Raw genomic sequence first — 17,710 nt, 5'->3', positions numbered from 1 at the left:
CGGATTCCAAGGAAATGAGACATCATAGTTGTATGATGTTCAAAGGGTATAAGAGATCATTGTTGTATGGACTTGAAGAGAATGAAATACCGTATTTGTACGGATTCCAAGGAAATGAGACATCATAGTTGTATGATGTTCAAAGGGGATAAGAGACCATAGTTGTATGGACTCGAAGAGAATGAAATACCGTATTTGTACGGATTCCAAGGAAATGAGACATCATAGTTGTATGATGTTCAAAGGGTATAAGAGACCATAGTTGTATGGACTCGAAGAGAATGAAATACCGTATTTGTACGGATTCCAAGGAAATGAGACATCATAGTTGTATGATGTTCAAAGGGTATAAGAGACCATAATTGTATGGACTCGAAGAGAATGAAATACCGTATTTGTAAGGATTCCAAGGAAATGAGACATCATAGTTGTATGATGTTCAAAGGGGATAAGAGATCAAAGTTGTATGGACTCGAAGAGAATGAAATACCGTATTTGTACGGATTCCAAGGAAATGAGACATCATAGTTGTATGATGTTCAAAGAGGATAAGAGACCATAGTTGTATGGACTTGAAGAGAATGAAATACCGTATTTGTACGGATTCCAAGGAAATGAGACATCATAGTTGTATGATGTTCAAAGGGGATAAGAGACCATAGTTGTATGGACTCGAAGAGAATGAAATACCATATTTGTACGGATTCCAAGGAAATGAGACATCATAGTTGTATGATGTTCAAAGGGTATAAGAGACCATAGTTGTATGGACTCGAAGAGAATGAAATACCGTATTTGTAAGGATTCCAAGGAAATGAGACATCATAGTTGTATGATGTTCAAAGGGGATAAGAGACCATAGTTGTATGGACTCGAAGAGAATGAAATACCGTATTTGTACGGATTCCAAGGAAATGAGACATCATAGATGTATGATGTTCAAAGAGGATAAGAGACCATAGTTGTATGGATTCGAAGAAAAGAGGCACCGTTCACAAACGGGCTCAAGGAGAAGACAAGACCATTCACAAATGGACTCGAGAAATGAGGCACCATTCACAAACGGGCTCAAGGAGGACGATACCATTCACAAATGGATTCGAGAAAAGAGGCGCCATTCACAAATGGGCTCAAGGATAAGACAAGACCATTCACAAATGGACTCGAGAAATGAGGCACCATTCACAAACGGGCTCAAGGAGAAGACGAGACCATTCACAAATGGATTCGAGAAATGAGGCACCGTTCACAAACGGGCTCAAGGAGGACACGAGACCATTCACAAATGGACTCAGAAAATGAGGCACCGTTCACAAACGGGCTCAAGGAGAAGATGAGACCATTCACAAATGGACTCAGAGAATGAGACACCGTTCACAAACGGGTTCAAGGAGAAGACGAGACCATTCACAAATGGACTTGAGAAATGAGGCCCCGTTCACAAACGGGCTCGAAGAATTTAGAGATTTTTTATGAACTTGAATTTGACGTAGGATTGGATTTTTTTTATTTTTTTTTTTAATTAAGGATTTGGATTTGATAAATTTTTTTATTTTTGGAAAATGAGGTACCGTCCGCAAACGGGCTCAATGAGAAGATGAGACCATTCACAAATGGCCTCGAGAACAGAGGCACCGTTCACAAACGGGCTCAAAGAGGACATTAGAGCATTCACAAATGGACTCAGAGAATGAGAAACCTGTTCACAAACGGGTTCAAGGAGAAGACGAGACCATTCACAAATGGACTTGAGAAATGAGGCCCCGTTCACAAACGGGCTCGAAGAATTTAGAGATTTTTTATGAACTTGAATTTGACGTAGGATTGGATTTTTTTTAATTTTTTTTTTTAATTAAGGATTTGGATTTGATAAATTTTTTTATTTTTGGAAAATGAGGTACCGTCCGCAAACGGGCTCAAGGAGAAGATGAGACCATTCACAAATGGCCTCGAGAACAGAGGCACCGTTCACAAACGGGCTCAAAGAGGACATTAGAGCATTCACAAATGGACTCAGAGAATGAGAAACCTGTTCACAAACGGGTTCAAGGAGAAGACGAGACCATTCACAAATGGACTCGAGAAATGAGGCACCTTTCACAAAAGGGCTCAAAGAGGACATGAGATTTTTCATGAACTTGAATTTGACATAGGATTGGATTTGATGAATTTTTGATTTTTCAGAAATAAGGCACCGTCCACAAACGGGCTCAAGGAGGACATGAGACCGTAAATGGACTCAGAAAAATGAGACACCGTTCACAAACGGGTTAAAGGAGAAGACGAGACCATTTACAAATGGACTCGAGAAAAGAGGCACCGTTCACAAACAGGCTCAAAGAAACAAGATAGTTTTGATTGATGAATTCAACAACGAAGAATTTAGAGTTTTTTCATGAACTTGAATTTGACATAGGATTGGATTTGATGAATTTTTGATTTTTCAGAAATAAGGCACCGTCCACAAACGGGCTCAAGGAGGACATGAGACCGTAAATGGACTCAGAAAAATGAGACACCGTTCACAAACGGGTTCAAGGAGAAGACGAGACCATTTACAAATGGACTCGAGAAAAGAGGCGCCGTTCACAAACAGGCTCAAAGAAACAAGAGAATTTTTATGAACTTGAATTTGTCGTAGAATTGGATTTTTTTTTTTTTGAATTGGGATTTGATTTGATGAATTTTTATTTTTTATTTTTTATTTTTTTGAACTTAATGAAATCGGGGACATTGTAGATCGTGCCTGACAAAGATATTGGAAACCAAGACTTTGACGAATGATGAGACGACCAACCTTATGAACGAAGAACCATTAGTAACAAGAATGGATTAGGAACACTTTTATGAAACTTCAACAAGATTTTTCTCAATGAGACTGTTGGTCTTGTCTTCTGGGGATTTTGATAACTGAAACCTTGAACAAGATACTTGAAATTGGTAATTTAGAACAACGGCTCTCTAACATGGAAAAGCGGGATCTGTTTTTTGACAGGTGCTTAGATGAACATTTCTTGACCAGGATAGTATTTAACTAACCGGAAGGAAATTCTGAATTTTAATGGTTCATCTTTCTGAGAAATTAGCTCAACCACCATTGCATCTGGGGCTCTTCCAAGCTTAAGGTGCCTTCCTGGGGTATGATCTTTTTACGGAAGCTGGGCTTTCTGATGTTTCTACTTCTGAACTCTTCTGAGTTGATCTTCTTTGAAATGTAGCTGTTTGACTAGATTCTCGAACCCTTTCAGGTATAATTGCAGGGAGCTGCCTAGGCCGGGCCTCCTTCACCAAGACAGTTACATCATTTGGACATAGGAACGACGATTGACTCTTTCTAAAGAGAAAACTTAGATGAAAGGCACTACTCAAAGGATTGAGCAGCCCTGAAGGAGTGAACTTAGAATAACAAAGATTGACTGACTATACTGACAAACACAGTGATGCTTCTGACTTAGTTAATATTTTGTTTGGTAAGTCTATCCTTTCGAGGAATAGTTTTTCAATTGGTAAACACTGGACTTTTTCCTTAAAACAGTAATGCCTCAAGGATTTAATTACGCCCCCTAAGATTGCTTAGCTTCAATGCCCCCAGTTTTGAGGATATCACTTGAATTTGCTTGAACTTCAGTTGATCTTCAGTCTTGATACCGGCTGTTGCCTTCTTATACTGATTCTCTTACCGTGACCAAGTCACCTCTTCAGGGTTTTTAACTTGGCGGACCGCGCTAGCCTTAACTTTTGCCTGAACCACCTTTCTAGGTTTTCGATCCAGCAGGCTATCCCCTTAGCTTTTGCCTAAGCCGCCCTTTCGGGTTTTCAACTTAGCAGGGGAATGATCTTAAATTTTGCCTAGACCGCCCTTTCAGGTTTTCAGTCTAGCAGATCTTCAAACTCCGTTATTTTTCTTATTCATCATCATTTCATTTTTTTATTGTATCTCAGGACCTAGCTCATTAGTTCTGAACACCAGAAGGACTTTTATAGGTAGGATAGGGCTTTTCAAAGAATGGCTTAAGGCTCAACAAAGATTTCGACCGAACCTGTGAACAGGTCGCCTACATATCCCAAGGTAGGAATCAGGTCGTGTGTAGTTCAGGGCGAATGCCCCTAGTTTGAAGATAAATTGTTTGATTTTTTTTTCCTTTTTTCTTTTCTTTCTGGAACAATTAACTTCTCTTCTTTTGGAACTTGTCCCTCTCTTTTTTTTTTTGAAAGGATTGAATTTCTTTTCCTTTTGAATCGACCGAACTCGGTTCAACCGAGTTGCCTACGTACCCCAGTATAGGGATCAGGTCTCGCGTAGTTCGGGGGAATGCCCCAAGTTTGATGGGTTTTCAAGAAAATTTGATTTAGGCTCGAAGGGTTTGCAAATCGGTATTCTTTTGACATTGGGTTTTGATTTTGGGATTTAATCGGCCAAAGGAGGCCTTTCGATGTTCAGATTGGGAATCGATCTAGGTTACTAGAGTCCCTCTGGTACTGATTATTTTTTTTTCTCTTTTGTTTTTTTTTTTCGCGGAGTTTGATGGCATTTCCAGGTAAGAGATAATGGATCTTCTTCTTTCAAGATTCTAATATGTGCTTTTGACTTTCATAGAGCGAAACTTGTTCTTTGACATCCTCCATCTATGGATTCGTACTCTCGATATCTGATGATCACTTTTCATTGTTTGCTTTTGAACTTTTCATCTTGAATTTGTTGGCTTTATGAATTTGAGAACCAAGGTCATTGATTGGAAATATGAAAGTTGTTTCCACTCTATGCCCCTTGTATAGCATATATCTTCTTACTTTCTTCATTTTCTTTGAGCTTTCCATCTATGTCTTGCCCCTGGTATCGGTTGTAGCTTTTCTAGACAATCTTCTTATTCTTGAAATAATTTTATCAATTCTTCACACTCTTTAGAGGGTAATGTATTTTCAATCGGCATTCACTGAATCAAAGTTTCAGTGCCAGTGTTTATCATTTCAATTTCATCTTTGAAAGGTTGGGATTGGCGCTCCTCCTCTCGTTCAAGTAATTGCTGTGACTCAAGTGGAGTTTCGTCAATTTTGTCCTCATTTGAGGAGGGAGTCTTATTTTAAGACCAGAAGCACACTTAAGAACAGACACAAGTGAACTTTTTGGAACTGACTGAAATTTTATTTAAAGAAAAGCTATTACATCAGACGACCTATCCTGAACATGCTCACGATTCACAACTCTAAATAAGAAAGAGAAACAGAAGATAACTTGCCTGGACTAGGCATTGACCTTTAACTGTAAGACCGGACTCAACAATTATACTGACCATGATGACTGACTCAACATAAAATAGTAAGTGACTAAAACTTTAACTGCTGCAACTGTTTGGCGTTGAAGGCTCGGCGAAGGCTGGTTCGTTCTGAACATCATCATGGCTGATACTTTCAATTTTGGACAATGATGACTGATTCGCATAGGGAAATGCCCCTAGCTCAATGATTCTGAGAGTGAACTCTGAAGGACTTAGCAAAATAATCTTGAAAAAGGTAGCCCCTAGAGGAGGAACAGACCAGGGGTACAAGCAAGATTGGATTATCTGGACCAGGCATGATCAGATCATGAGAACGCATAATCGAAAGATTGTGAGATTCTGCATCTGCCAGTTAGGGGATGGCATGAAGATACGATCGAATCGTATGACAGAAGAACGAAAGACGCACGATCAAAAGATTAGATGAGATAGCATAAGATTGCTTTCAACGGATAGATCATGAATGACTAATCCTATGAGATCTTTGAAAATTATGGGATTTATATCCTAACCCAAAGGGAAATTTTTTTTTTTTTTTTTTTTTTCACATTTTATCAGTGTTACCTGAAGGCATCAACCTTAATCCTAATCTATCGGAGTGGAGAGAGAATCTCGACTCATGACTTTGTTCGTGTATATAAGGACCGATCGTGACCATTGGAAGATGGACCACGGCCTAATCTAGACACCAATGGGTAGGATATCCTAAACTAGGCTCACACACGTGATGCACATGTGTTCGTATACTACATGCATGTGTGGGTTAATCTAGGGGTAAGGCCAAGAGTTCCCTTAGCGCGAATCCCTGCTCGATATACTGTACCAGTGTCCGGCGTATCAGTACGTGAACAAGAGATCCGTTTACGTACCATAAAGGTACCAGGCTAAGGGTGGAATGCTTCTCTAGCACAGAGGCACCAGGTGATGAAATCCCAGTCAACCATGCTAGATAACACTCCGGGTTCCTAAAATAGGACGTGTGTGCACGTGAGATGCAAGGGTTTAGATGCAAGTGATGTAAGTGTGTGCAATAAGTTCGCGCGATCTATGATGCCTTCAGGTTTTGTTAGATTAAGTTTGAGTAAAATGTGATGAGAAAATAAAACAAGACAAACTAATCTGACAAGTATACAAGAGATAGAGTTCTTATGAGCCAGTTAAATTAAATTCAAATGAATTATCTTTTGGAATTTTAATGAAGTTAGGTGATCCCCAGCAGAGTCGCCAAACTGTGGTACCCTGATCCCGCGAGAGGGGTGTGGGGCGCGAGCCGCCGCTCTCTCTCTCTTGGTCTCTCGTATCCACGCGATTGGCGTGTGCATTTTATTATTGATTTGAATTAATCTTTCCTGTGAACTTGGGATCACTAAGGCAATCCGAATTCCACACGAAAGAGACTGACAGAGTCGCCACCTAGATGTGGGATCTAGGACCCGTAATTAACCAGAAATCTAGACTCGCTACCTGGTTACGAGAATGGAAGGTATGGGGAGTTATCCGCCACATGCACCATTCTTGCCCGATAATCGGTCTTCGATTCCAAAAGCTAACTCTTTTAAATTTATTTTAAATGGCTCATTCAACTCTATGTTAATGTGCGAACTAAGTGACATGCATCCTATGATCTAATTTCAATGTGAATCCTAAATGTGTATCTTGATTTATTAATTTGTCTGGATTCAATCTAAGTGAAAGTTCTCCTAAAATTCTAATTTCATGGAAAGTCCTAAGTGATTTGATTAAGCATTTACAAGAAAATTAATATACAAAACACCACAATTTGTTTGTGGTGCCGACTCGCGGGTGGTATGCCATCAGACATCCAAGCTGCCTACGTACCCAAGCCTCACTGGGATCAGAGTCGACGTAGTTCGGTGCACCTAAGCTAAGCTACTTATGCCTAACTCAACTAGGACACCGACCTAGACGGGATTGACTGTTTCAACAGTTTTAGGAGAAGTTATTTAATTCAAGTTGAGGATTTTATTATCTTAGGATTTCATCTAAGATGCTATATGATTCTCATCTAAATGCAAATGGTCCCTTAGACTAATGCAGGTTTGCCTACATCCTAGTTTACTAGCTTGTCCTAGGGAAAGATTGGGTGACTAGTGTAACTAGACCTATGGCACGGTTGCTATACATAGCAAACGTCCGTGATGAGGCTCGACTCCTAACTCTAGGACTCCCTAAAACCTAAGACTCCCTAAAACTTAGGACACGACACGACACCGGTGTTCCTAAATTGGGCTCTAAGGGTCCTTACGACGGAAACCGTAATCCAACGGTTCCGAGAGACACGAGGTGAATCGATTTCAGTTCTTGAGGTTAGTGAAAAAAAGGATGGAAGAGATGATGAAATAGTGTGAGGGAATGAGAAAGATAGAGAAAGGTGCGACTGAACTTGGGAGTGCCAAATTGCCTACGTACCCCGCGATGGGGATCAAGCCACACGTAGTTCCGCTGGGGAGGTTACTTGGATTTTGGAAAACAGAATTGGTATTTGGATCAGGAATCGGGTTTGTATTTGAGCATTGGACTTGAGATTCAGAAACATTGATTTATCAATGGGATTTTGGAATTGGGAATTTGCATCAAAGAATTGAGCATATAGGAATCATCAAGGGTTTGAATTTTGGGAATTCAAAATGGGCGGGCTTATGAGATTCGGCCAAATGGATTCAGACATGCGACTCGGATTGTGTTGGGATATGACTTGGTTGGATTGGGTTAATGGTTAGGGTCAAGTGAGTCGGGTCTAAGTTAGGAGCAAACCCGAGACTAGCCATGGTCTAACTAGGAGGAAGCAGGGTACAAACCAGGGTGCGGACCAGGGTGCACCAGGGTGCGAACCAGCAGGGAACCAGGGTGCGAACCAGCAGGGAACCAGGGTGCGAACCAGCAGGGGAACCAGGGTGCAACCAGCAGGGAACCTGGGTGCAACCAGCAGCGAACCTGGGTGCAACCAGGGTCTAACCAGAGTGCGAACCAGCAGGGAACCAGGGTGCGAACCAATATCGAACCAGGGTGCGAACCAGTAGGGAACCAGGGTGCAACCAGCAGGGAAGCAGGGTGCGAACCAGTAGGGAACCAGGGTGCGAACCAGTAGGGAACCAGGGTGCAACCAGCAGGGAACCAGGGTGCGAATCAGTAGGGAACCAGGGTGCAACCAGCATCGAACCTGGGTGCAACCAGCAGCGAACCTGGGTGCAACCAGGGTCTAACCAGAGGCTAACCAGGGGGAAAACAGACCCTACATGCTTCCTAACATGGTTTTTCTTTTAAAGTAAAAGATATGCATGAAAACAGACCCTACATAGAATTGAAATAAATGCCTACCTCTTTGGAAACCCACTTTGTGTTTGATTTTTCTTTGATGGTAATTCCTTGAAGATGATTCCTTGCTTGATAATGACTGCTTTTGATATATATCACCCAACGTATAAAATCACCCGATCCGGCAAGGATGGCCGAACCCTTGAAGAGATGAGGGAGAGGGATGAATTTTCTAAGAGAGGGGTTCTTTTTCTTCTTTTTGTTGGATGGTGGGATGAGAGGGTATTTATAGGAGAATGGGATAGGAGGTTAGGTGAGGTTAGGTGAGGTTAGGTAAGGTTAGGTGAGGTTAGGTGGTTAGGTGAGGTTAGGTGAGGTTAGGTGAGGTTTGGATGGTTAGGATGAGAGGAGAGGTTAGGTGAGGTTAGGTGAGGTTTGGATGGTTAGGATGAGAGGAGAGGTTAGGTGGTTTTGGATGGTTAGACCCAGGTCAAGATCTGCCATTGATCTAACGATTTACGGAAATCGGGTCTCGGAATGGAATCAGGGTTCGGGCTATGAAGTGACCCTATCTTATTTTGTCCCGATTGATGATCCGTAAAGTCAGATCAAGATCTAAAACATATATTAGGTTATTGTTGGTTAAAGTAAAGCAAAATGTGGGTGTCTACAGTTTCCTCCCTTGGAAGCCTCTAGAATTTGGAACATTGCCTTTTAATAAAACTCATTTTATTAAATTTATTTATAAAACAAAGTTCTGCATGCCCAAAACGTATTTTGTACATGGGTGTGTGCTTCTAAATTCCATGAGGACTTTCCTACAATGGTAATTGTCACGCCCCCGACCCAACCCTTGGGGTGCGTGGTAGGCACCGCACGCTCACTAGGTGAACTCGGCAAGTGTGCAAAGCCTCGGACTTGATAATCATCTAGATAAGCATGGTAGTAAACATAATATCGACAATGAACTAGAAGTACATAAATGAAACTCTCTGTCTCAAATATATTCATTAATATCTAAGTTGCAGCACATCTGACAAAAAACGAAAAACAAACAACCCATACTCACGCTGTAGTATGGTCTCAATACAGATCTCAAAATAAAAAATACCTAGAATCAGCTCCTCTAGCTGATCTGCTACTCAGTATCTGAAAGAATGTAACAATCTTGCATAAGCATAAAGCTTCTAAGCAACAAAATATGCTAACATTGTAACACTAACTGCTATAAGTTTCAGTAATATGTACTATAATATATGTATCATATTCTTGCTTTTTCCCTAATAAATAAAATGGTATATATCATATCAGAACTGGGCCAATAATATGTCACTATCAAAATTAGAACCAGAATAGGAATCAAAATCAAAATCAAAACCAGATGCATATGCATATGTATGTATGCTCAGAATTAGAATCATCTCACAATCCAAGGGTGCCAGGGGAGTACAATTTTCTTACAGAGCCCGCAGGCATTTACAGAATTGGCATTCATAGGCTTTCAGAATCCTTATCTTTTTAGTATCTTTTATAGAACTTAGTCAGTATGGCTAAGTGTATGAGAATGCACAAAGCTCACCCAAATCTACTCTTGAGGGAGGAAACCCACCCATGCATGATGAATGGTATGATGCATATGCAATATATATATGAGGAAAATGATTGTGAGCTTGAAGCTTATATAACTTATATGAGCTTGAGGGCCCAAACACATGGGTCCCACATTTTTTGTGGTGATCCAAACCATTCATTTGCAAGGCCCCATCATAGATAGGGTGTGTACCAAAAATCAGCTCCGTTGGATCATCCTAACCCCTCCAAAAGCGGAGGGCAAAAATGGGCAGATTTGTGGCAAACGGTGTCTGTCCATTTTGCCCTCCACTTTTGGATGGGTTAGGATGATCCTATGGAGCTGATTTTTTGTACACGCCCTATCTATGTAAGGGCCTTGCAAATGAATGCTTTGGATCATCCTAACAATGTGGGCCCACATGTGTTTGGGCCCTCAAGCTCATATAAGCTATATGAGCTTCAAGCTCACAATCATTTTCCTCTATATATATATATATATATATATATATATATATATATATATATATAAATCAATTGTGTCTCAATCAATCATTTATCAAACATGTCTTTTATTCATTAAGTTTGCATAACATATAATGTAACACGGGAAGATACTAGGTTACTTACTAGAGTACACTTTCTGCTTTCCCTTCCTTTTTCTTTCCTTTTGTTCTTCACTTTGCAAGCCTACATAACAGGGTGTACTTGATTAAGAACTAAACGTAGATAGTAACACTCACATAAGCACACTTGAGTAGGGGACTCACCCGTACCCTCAAGAAACAAGATGTAAAAAACAAAAAAACTGAAATTTACACTTCATTTTTCTATCACAAAAACTTAGAAACAGGAAAAACAGTAAACATCAAAGATATTCACTACAAATAGAAAAATAATTGTCTAGTTGGTCACTTCGGCCAAATCTTACTGGAGATGGCCAGAAAAGTGAGTTTTCCGATCTGATTTGAAAAGAGGGTTTCAAGTACAAAAAAAATTGAAATATTATACCTCATTTTTATCCCACCAAATCTTAGAACCAAGAGAGTAGTAAACAAAAAATATTTTTATTATAAATATATGAACGAGTCCTTGTTATATGCTCCGGCCAAATCTCACCAGAGATGGCAAGAAAAACTCAAATTTTTGATCAGACACAGAAATTCAGGTTGTTATGAAAATTGAAATCTTAATGCTTGAATAAATTTTTATATAATTAGAACTGGACTTTGCAAAAAACACAAAAATTATTTTCTAAACTATTTCCAATAACTTTTATGTTTGCACCTCCTACCAAAGCTTGCAGGAGGTGGCTGGAAAACTCACAATTCAACATTTGATTCCATTAATATTTCACAATAGTAAAAAGACCATAACTATTTCAAATCTAAACCAAAAATCAAAAATCATATATGAATTTGCATGCTGTCAAGTTGATATATATCTTTATAGTTGAATATACTTGCCAAAAGTGGCCGAAAACACACAGGAATTGAAAATGCATAATTTAAGCACTTAAACCTAAAAATACCTTGAATTTCCTCTTCTTCTTCTTGAATTTTTACTCTTAATCAATCACAAATCCAATACAAACATAATATTATTTCACTGTTTTTTTCCACGAATTTCAACTTTTTCTCTCTGATTTTTCCTTATTTTTCCTTGATTTTTTAATATTAAAAATGAATTTCTCTTTTCATTTGTTTTAGATAAAGCTAGCATGAAAGAGACGTGACACTTGGATTTCCAAGTGTCACTCTCACAACAATCCCAGCCATGCATATAGCTAATAGCCAAAATACCATCCATCCGTTTCTTCCTCTTCTTTTAATTACTCTTGTATACTCTAATGGTAATTACCAAGCTACCCTTCGTCCTTCAAATTTCCAAAATTATATATTAATTACTAAAAACTATATTTTCAATAAACACACTTATAGATCCTTAAGTAGACTTGTCATTCCCTAATTACTCTTATCATTCTTTAATCACACGTATCCTCTTAATTACACTTATTCTTTTAATTACACTTATACTTCTTAATCGCTTAGGTTTAAGTAAAATCCAAATCTTGGTCCTTTCATTCTCCCCTCCTTATAAAAATTTAGTCCTCAAAATTTTAAAACAAACAAAGCATATAACACTTCCTATATTCACATCGGAAAACAATATCAAGTATATATACTTGGGTGTAACACAATCAATCAAAACAGAAATGGATAGCGATGTCGCATATCCTCCTCTCGTTCGCACGTAGCCTCATTAGTCGAATGGTGCTGCCAGTTGATTTTAACATAGGGGATCGAACGGCTACAGAGAACCTGCTTCCTCCGAGCAACTATACTCTCTCCCCAAGGTGTTGTCCCCCTAGGGACCCACGGAACTGACGGTAAAGGAGGCCTCTGAACTGGCCTCGAATATATATATATATATATATATATATATATATATATATATATATATATATATATATATATATATATATATATATATATGAAATCATATTATTCTAATATATAATATAGATGATCTATCGAATACACACAGGTTCACTATATTGTCCCATACCACTATTTTGGACTCACATACACTCAAATGTATACCTATTAATGGAGCAAAAACATTCATTCTGATTTCTAACAAATGGCGTTCCCAGCGCACTCGAGTGTCATTACTAGTTTCTTTTCGCACAATTGCCTTATGTGTTATCTAGGCGTCCCCTGTACACTCAAGTCAACCGTGTTATCACAAATTGCCCTTTATCTATCGTCTCTCAAATCCTAACATTATAAATCTTTATGATCTGATACCATCTTTCCTATCACGCCCTCGACCCTGCCCTCAGGACGCGTGGCAGACACCGCACGCTCGCTAGGCGAACCTAGCAAGCGTGCAAGGCCTTTGAACAGATAATCATCCAGATAAGGATAGCATAGTAGTAAACATACTATCCACAATGAACTAGAAGTACATAAATGAAACTCTCTCTCTCACTCTCAAATATATACATGAATATCTGAGTTGTAGTACATCTAACAAAAAAAGAAAAACAAATAACCCATACTCACCCTGTAGTATGGTCCCAATCCAGATCTCAAAATAAACAACACCTGGAATCAGTTCCTCTAATTGATCTGCTACTCAGTAGTTGAAAAGAATGCAACAATCTTGCATAAGCATAAAGCTTTTAAGTAACAAAGTATGCTAAAAGTGTAACACTAACTGCTATAAATTTTAGTAATATGTATTATAATATATGTATCATATTCTTGTTTATTCCCTTGAAAATAAAAGGGTATATATCATATCAGAGCTGGGCCAATAATATGGCACTATCAAAATCAGAACCAGAATTGGAATCGGAATCAAATCTAGATGTATATCCATATACATATGTATGTATGTATGCTCAGAATCATAATCATCTCACAAGCCAAGTGTGACAGAAGAGTACAATTTTTTACAGAGTATGAAGGCATTTACAGAATTGGCACCCATAGGCTTTTAGAATCCTTATCTTTTCAGTTTCTTTTACAGAACTTAGCTAGTATGTCTATGTATGTGGTAATGCACAGAGCTCACCCATAGCTACTCTTGAGGGAGGAAACCCACCCATGCATGCTGAATGGTATATGCATATGTGAGATATAAATATACTAACAAATATTAATACATAAGCTAACAATGTTGTCCCATACCAGCATAGTTAGCTCGAATATTAATTCAGAATAACATGTATATATATACACACACACACACACACACACACACACACACATTGTATCTCACTCAATCCATTATCAAATATGTCTTTTATTCATTAAGTTTGCATAACAAGTAATGTAACACGGGAAGATACTAGGTTACTTACTAGAGTACACTTTCTCCTTTCCATTCCTTTTCCTTTCGTTTTGTTCTTCACTTTGCAACCCTACATAAATGGGGCACACTCAATTAAGAACTAAATGTAGACAGTAACACTAACATAAGCACACTTGAGGAGGGAACTCACACATACCCTCAAGAACAAGATGTAAAAATTAGGTAAACTGAAATTTATACCTTATTTTTCTCCTACAAAAACTTAGAAACAGGAAAAGTTGTAAACATCAAAGATGTTCATTACAAATAGAAAAACAATTGTCTAGTTGGTCACTCCGGCCAAATATTACCGTCGATAGTCAAAAAAGTGACTTTTCTGATCTGATTAGAAAAAAGGGTTTCAGGTAAAAAACAACTAAACTATTATATGTCATTTTTATCCCCCAAAATCTTAGAATCAAGAAAAGTAGTAAGCATAAAAGTTGTTTATTATAAATAGATGAACAACTTCTTAGTTATATTCTCTGGCCAAATCTCACCGAAGATAGCCGGAAAAACCCAAATTTCAGATCACACACAAAAATTCAGGTTTTTACGAAAACTGAAATTTGCATGCTTGAATAAATTTTTACATACTTAGAACTAGACTTTAAAAAAAAACACAAAATTTATTTTATAAATCATTTCCAACAACTTTCATGTTTACACCTCCAGCCAAATTAAATCTTGTCGGTGGTGGCCTGAAAACTCAGCATTCGCCATTTGATTCCCTTGAAATTTCATAATAGTAAAAAGATCATAACTCTTTCAAATCTAAACCAAAAATAATAAAAAAACTATATGATTTGCATGATCTCAAGCTGATATACAACTTTGTAGTTGAAGACATTTGGCAAAGGTTTCCGAAAAACACACAGGAATTGAAAATGCATAATTTAAACACTTAAGCCTAAAATTACCTTAAATTTCCTCTTTTCTTCTTCTTCTTCTTATTGGGTCTTTATTTTTAATCAATCACAATTCCAAAACAAACACCATATAATTTCTCTTATTTTTCCCAAGAATTTCCACTATTTTTCTCTGATTTTTTCTTATTTTCTCTTGATTTTCTAATATTAAAAATGAATTTCTCTTCTCATTTGCCTTAGATAAAGTTAGCATGAAAGAGAAGTGACACTTGGATTTCCAAGTGTCACTCTCACAACAATCCCATCCATGCATATAGCTACTAGCCAAAATGCCTTCAATCCCCTTCTTCCTCTTATTTTAATTACTCTTGTATCCTCTAATTGTAATTACCAAACTACCCTTGTCCTTTAAATTTCCAAAAATATTTATCAATTAATAAAAACTATATTTTCAATAAACACACTTATTATATACATGGTTTTAAATTTTGATTTGAAATTTCGGTCCGAAATTTTGATTAAATGCCATTATTTATTTTTTTAAAAAGTGTTACAAATTTTGGCCGAAATTTCGGAATTTCGGGTTGAAAATTCAGTCCGGAATTTTGAACCAAATTATAAAATTTCGGATTTCACCGAAATTTTGGTTTTCGGTGGGGTCTGAAACGGTTACCGAAACCGAAATTTTAAACCATGCTTATATATCCTTATGTACACTTCTCATTCCCTAATCACTCTTATTCTTTATAATCACACTTGTTCTTTAATCACACTTATCCTCTTAATTACACTTATTCTCTTAGTTACACTTATACTTCTTAATCACTTAGGGTTAAGTCGAATCCAAATCTTGGTCCTTTCAGTAACTCCCCCCAGAAATTTCCTTTCTTCTCTAATTTCTACCAATAGGAAATTAAACAATTCCATCTAATAGGAATTGAGTATAAACTAGCCAATAGGATTTCACTTAACTCTTATCCCGATAGGAATCAAGTACTAATTGAGCACATCCACAATTAATTCACTTAAGTCCCTGCCAATAAGATTTAAGCATTAATTAATACAAGTGTCCCATCACTGTATGGTGTATGTCCTCTATAACAACATGTGTACGCACCCACCCTGTGTATGGTGCACCTCCTCCCTATATCACAAACAATGGGTCCAACCCATTCCACGAGTACAATCAAATTCGAAACCTGGATTGTCCAACTATCCATGAGGGCTAGCAAGTAGTGAGTGGGATAGTCGCAGGGATCCCTGAATAACACCATTAGATCTAAATTACCCCAACCACATCCAATGTGCATATCCTTCCTCCAATCCTATATTTACCGAGTTGGGTCCTATAAGGGTGGACTTCAATTACCCCATACACCTTTCGATCTATGGAAATCGGGCCCAAAAATGCATTTTCAAATCCTCTTAAATTAAATAATGTTTTCTAAAAACATCCGATAAATATTTTATCAAATCAGTCTGGCTAGACATTCTTTCATGAGCCTAGTTGAGGTCGAAACTGTAAATGAATTTTCTATTCAAGAGAGGTGGAGGATCCTTATTGTGCGTCACTATTGATTCCATAGGTTTGTAAAGGGCTCAGAAGCAGATGAAAACTTTATCCACTCTAAAAACAGATGATGGGTCGACTGAGTGTGGGAGTGGCCTTAGCATTTGCACCTTTTGTCCCCAAGGATACTCTTTCTATTTGGGTGTAAATGGGCTGGACTCAATCACATGTTTCATAGAAAATGAATAGCCCAAATATAGATCCGCCCCTATTATAATGTACAATGTGAATCCGATTAGTAGGTGAATTGGCCGGTTCTGCTTCTGCCTGTATGAAACTATCTATCTATATTGTATACTAAAAGTCAGGTGTCATTTTTTTAATATGGAAAATTAAATTGAAATTATGTTTTTGATAGTAATTTTTAATTGGAATTTTTTTTCATGATATGGGGTATTTTGGTCCCCATACTCGTAGAAAATTACCAAAATAATCCCATCTTATAAGAAATGATCAAAATACTTCCAATACTTATGAGGTATGTCTGAATGAAAGATGAGGGTATTTTATATGACATAAGACTTAGAGATGGAGGTATTTTGGCTATTTTTTATAAAACAGGGTATTTTGGTCATTTTATGATATGGGTGTTTTTGGTAATTTTCTATGAGGTCCGGGTATTTTGGTCATTTCTTATGAAATAAGGGCGGTTTAGTCCAATCTCATTGTAATACAAATGAGGTGCACCCACTACACCATGGTGGGTGATACCGTTTGTTCCAAGTGAGGATTAGGTACGTAGCCATTAATACGCCAAAAGTCCTAGCACTGATGGAATGTTTTAGGCTAGCAGCCGAAGTCCCTAGCGGCCCACTTTGTGACTGCTGTTTTTTTTTTTTTGAAAGGTAACAAGTTTATTAGGGATTTGCTAGGGGACCATCGCAGGCATTTCACGGATGGGCTGTTGCATGTAGATGAATTAAATGAATAAGATAAAATCTGAGCCTATGTGGATGCTCTCACATGCAACAGCCCATCAACAAAATGCCTTCTGCGATGGTCCCTAGCAAATCCCGGTTTATTAATTTAGTCGAACCGGTTTACATCGACGTCCACAGGGACAAGATGTCCCACTGATGCAGCATCAGTTACGTAATCCCATGATTTCTGAAAGAAAATATAATTAAAGACCCAAGATAACTGATCATGAAATCCTAAGATTGCCGCTGAAAAACCAACAGGCTACTACCTATTCAACAACAAAAGCACACATTATTAGACTTTAGAATTGGATGACTGGCGTGATTTTTACTTCACAGGAGATTCAAAGCAAAGCCTAGGATATAGAC

General features: G+C 38.0%; 1 long non-coding RNA gene across 1 annotated transcript; it reads right to left on the bottom strand.

The window, feature by feature from the left end:
* Positions 1 to 9,527: 9,527 nt before the first annotated feature.
* Positions 9,528 to 11,799, bottom strand: LOC143862426 (uncharacterized). Its single transcript, XR_013240298.1, has 3 exons — positions 11,653 to 11,799; positions 10,752 to 10,811; positions 9,528 to 9,701 (listed from the first exon to the last, which is right to left on the bottom strand). It is a non-coding gene; the product is annotated as an uncharacterized LOC143862426 (long non-coding RNA).
* Between the last annotated feature and the right edge of the window lie 5,911 nt (positions 11,800 to 17,710).

Source organism: Tasmannia lanceolata, unplaced genomic scaffold, assembly GCF_043159265.1.
Source record: "Tasmannia lanceolata isolate RefF3 unplaced genomic scaffold, GAP_Taslan_0.1 ptg000003l, whole genome shotgun sequence".
NCBI classification, from domain to species: Eukaryota; Viridiplantae; Streptophyta; class Magnoliopsida; order Canellales; family Winteraceae; genus Tasmannia; species Tasmannia lanceolata.
Note: the sequence above shows the minus strand (reverse complement) of the source record. Positions and strands in the feature narration are given on the sequence as shown.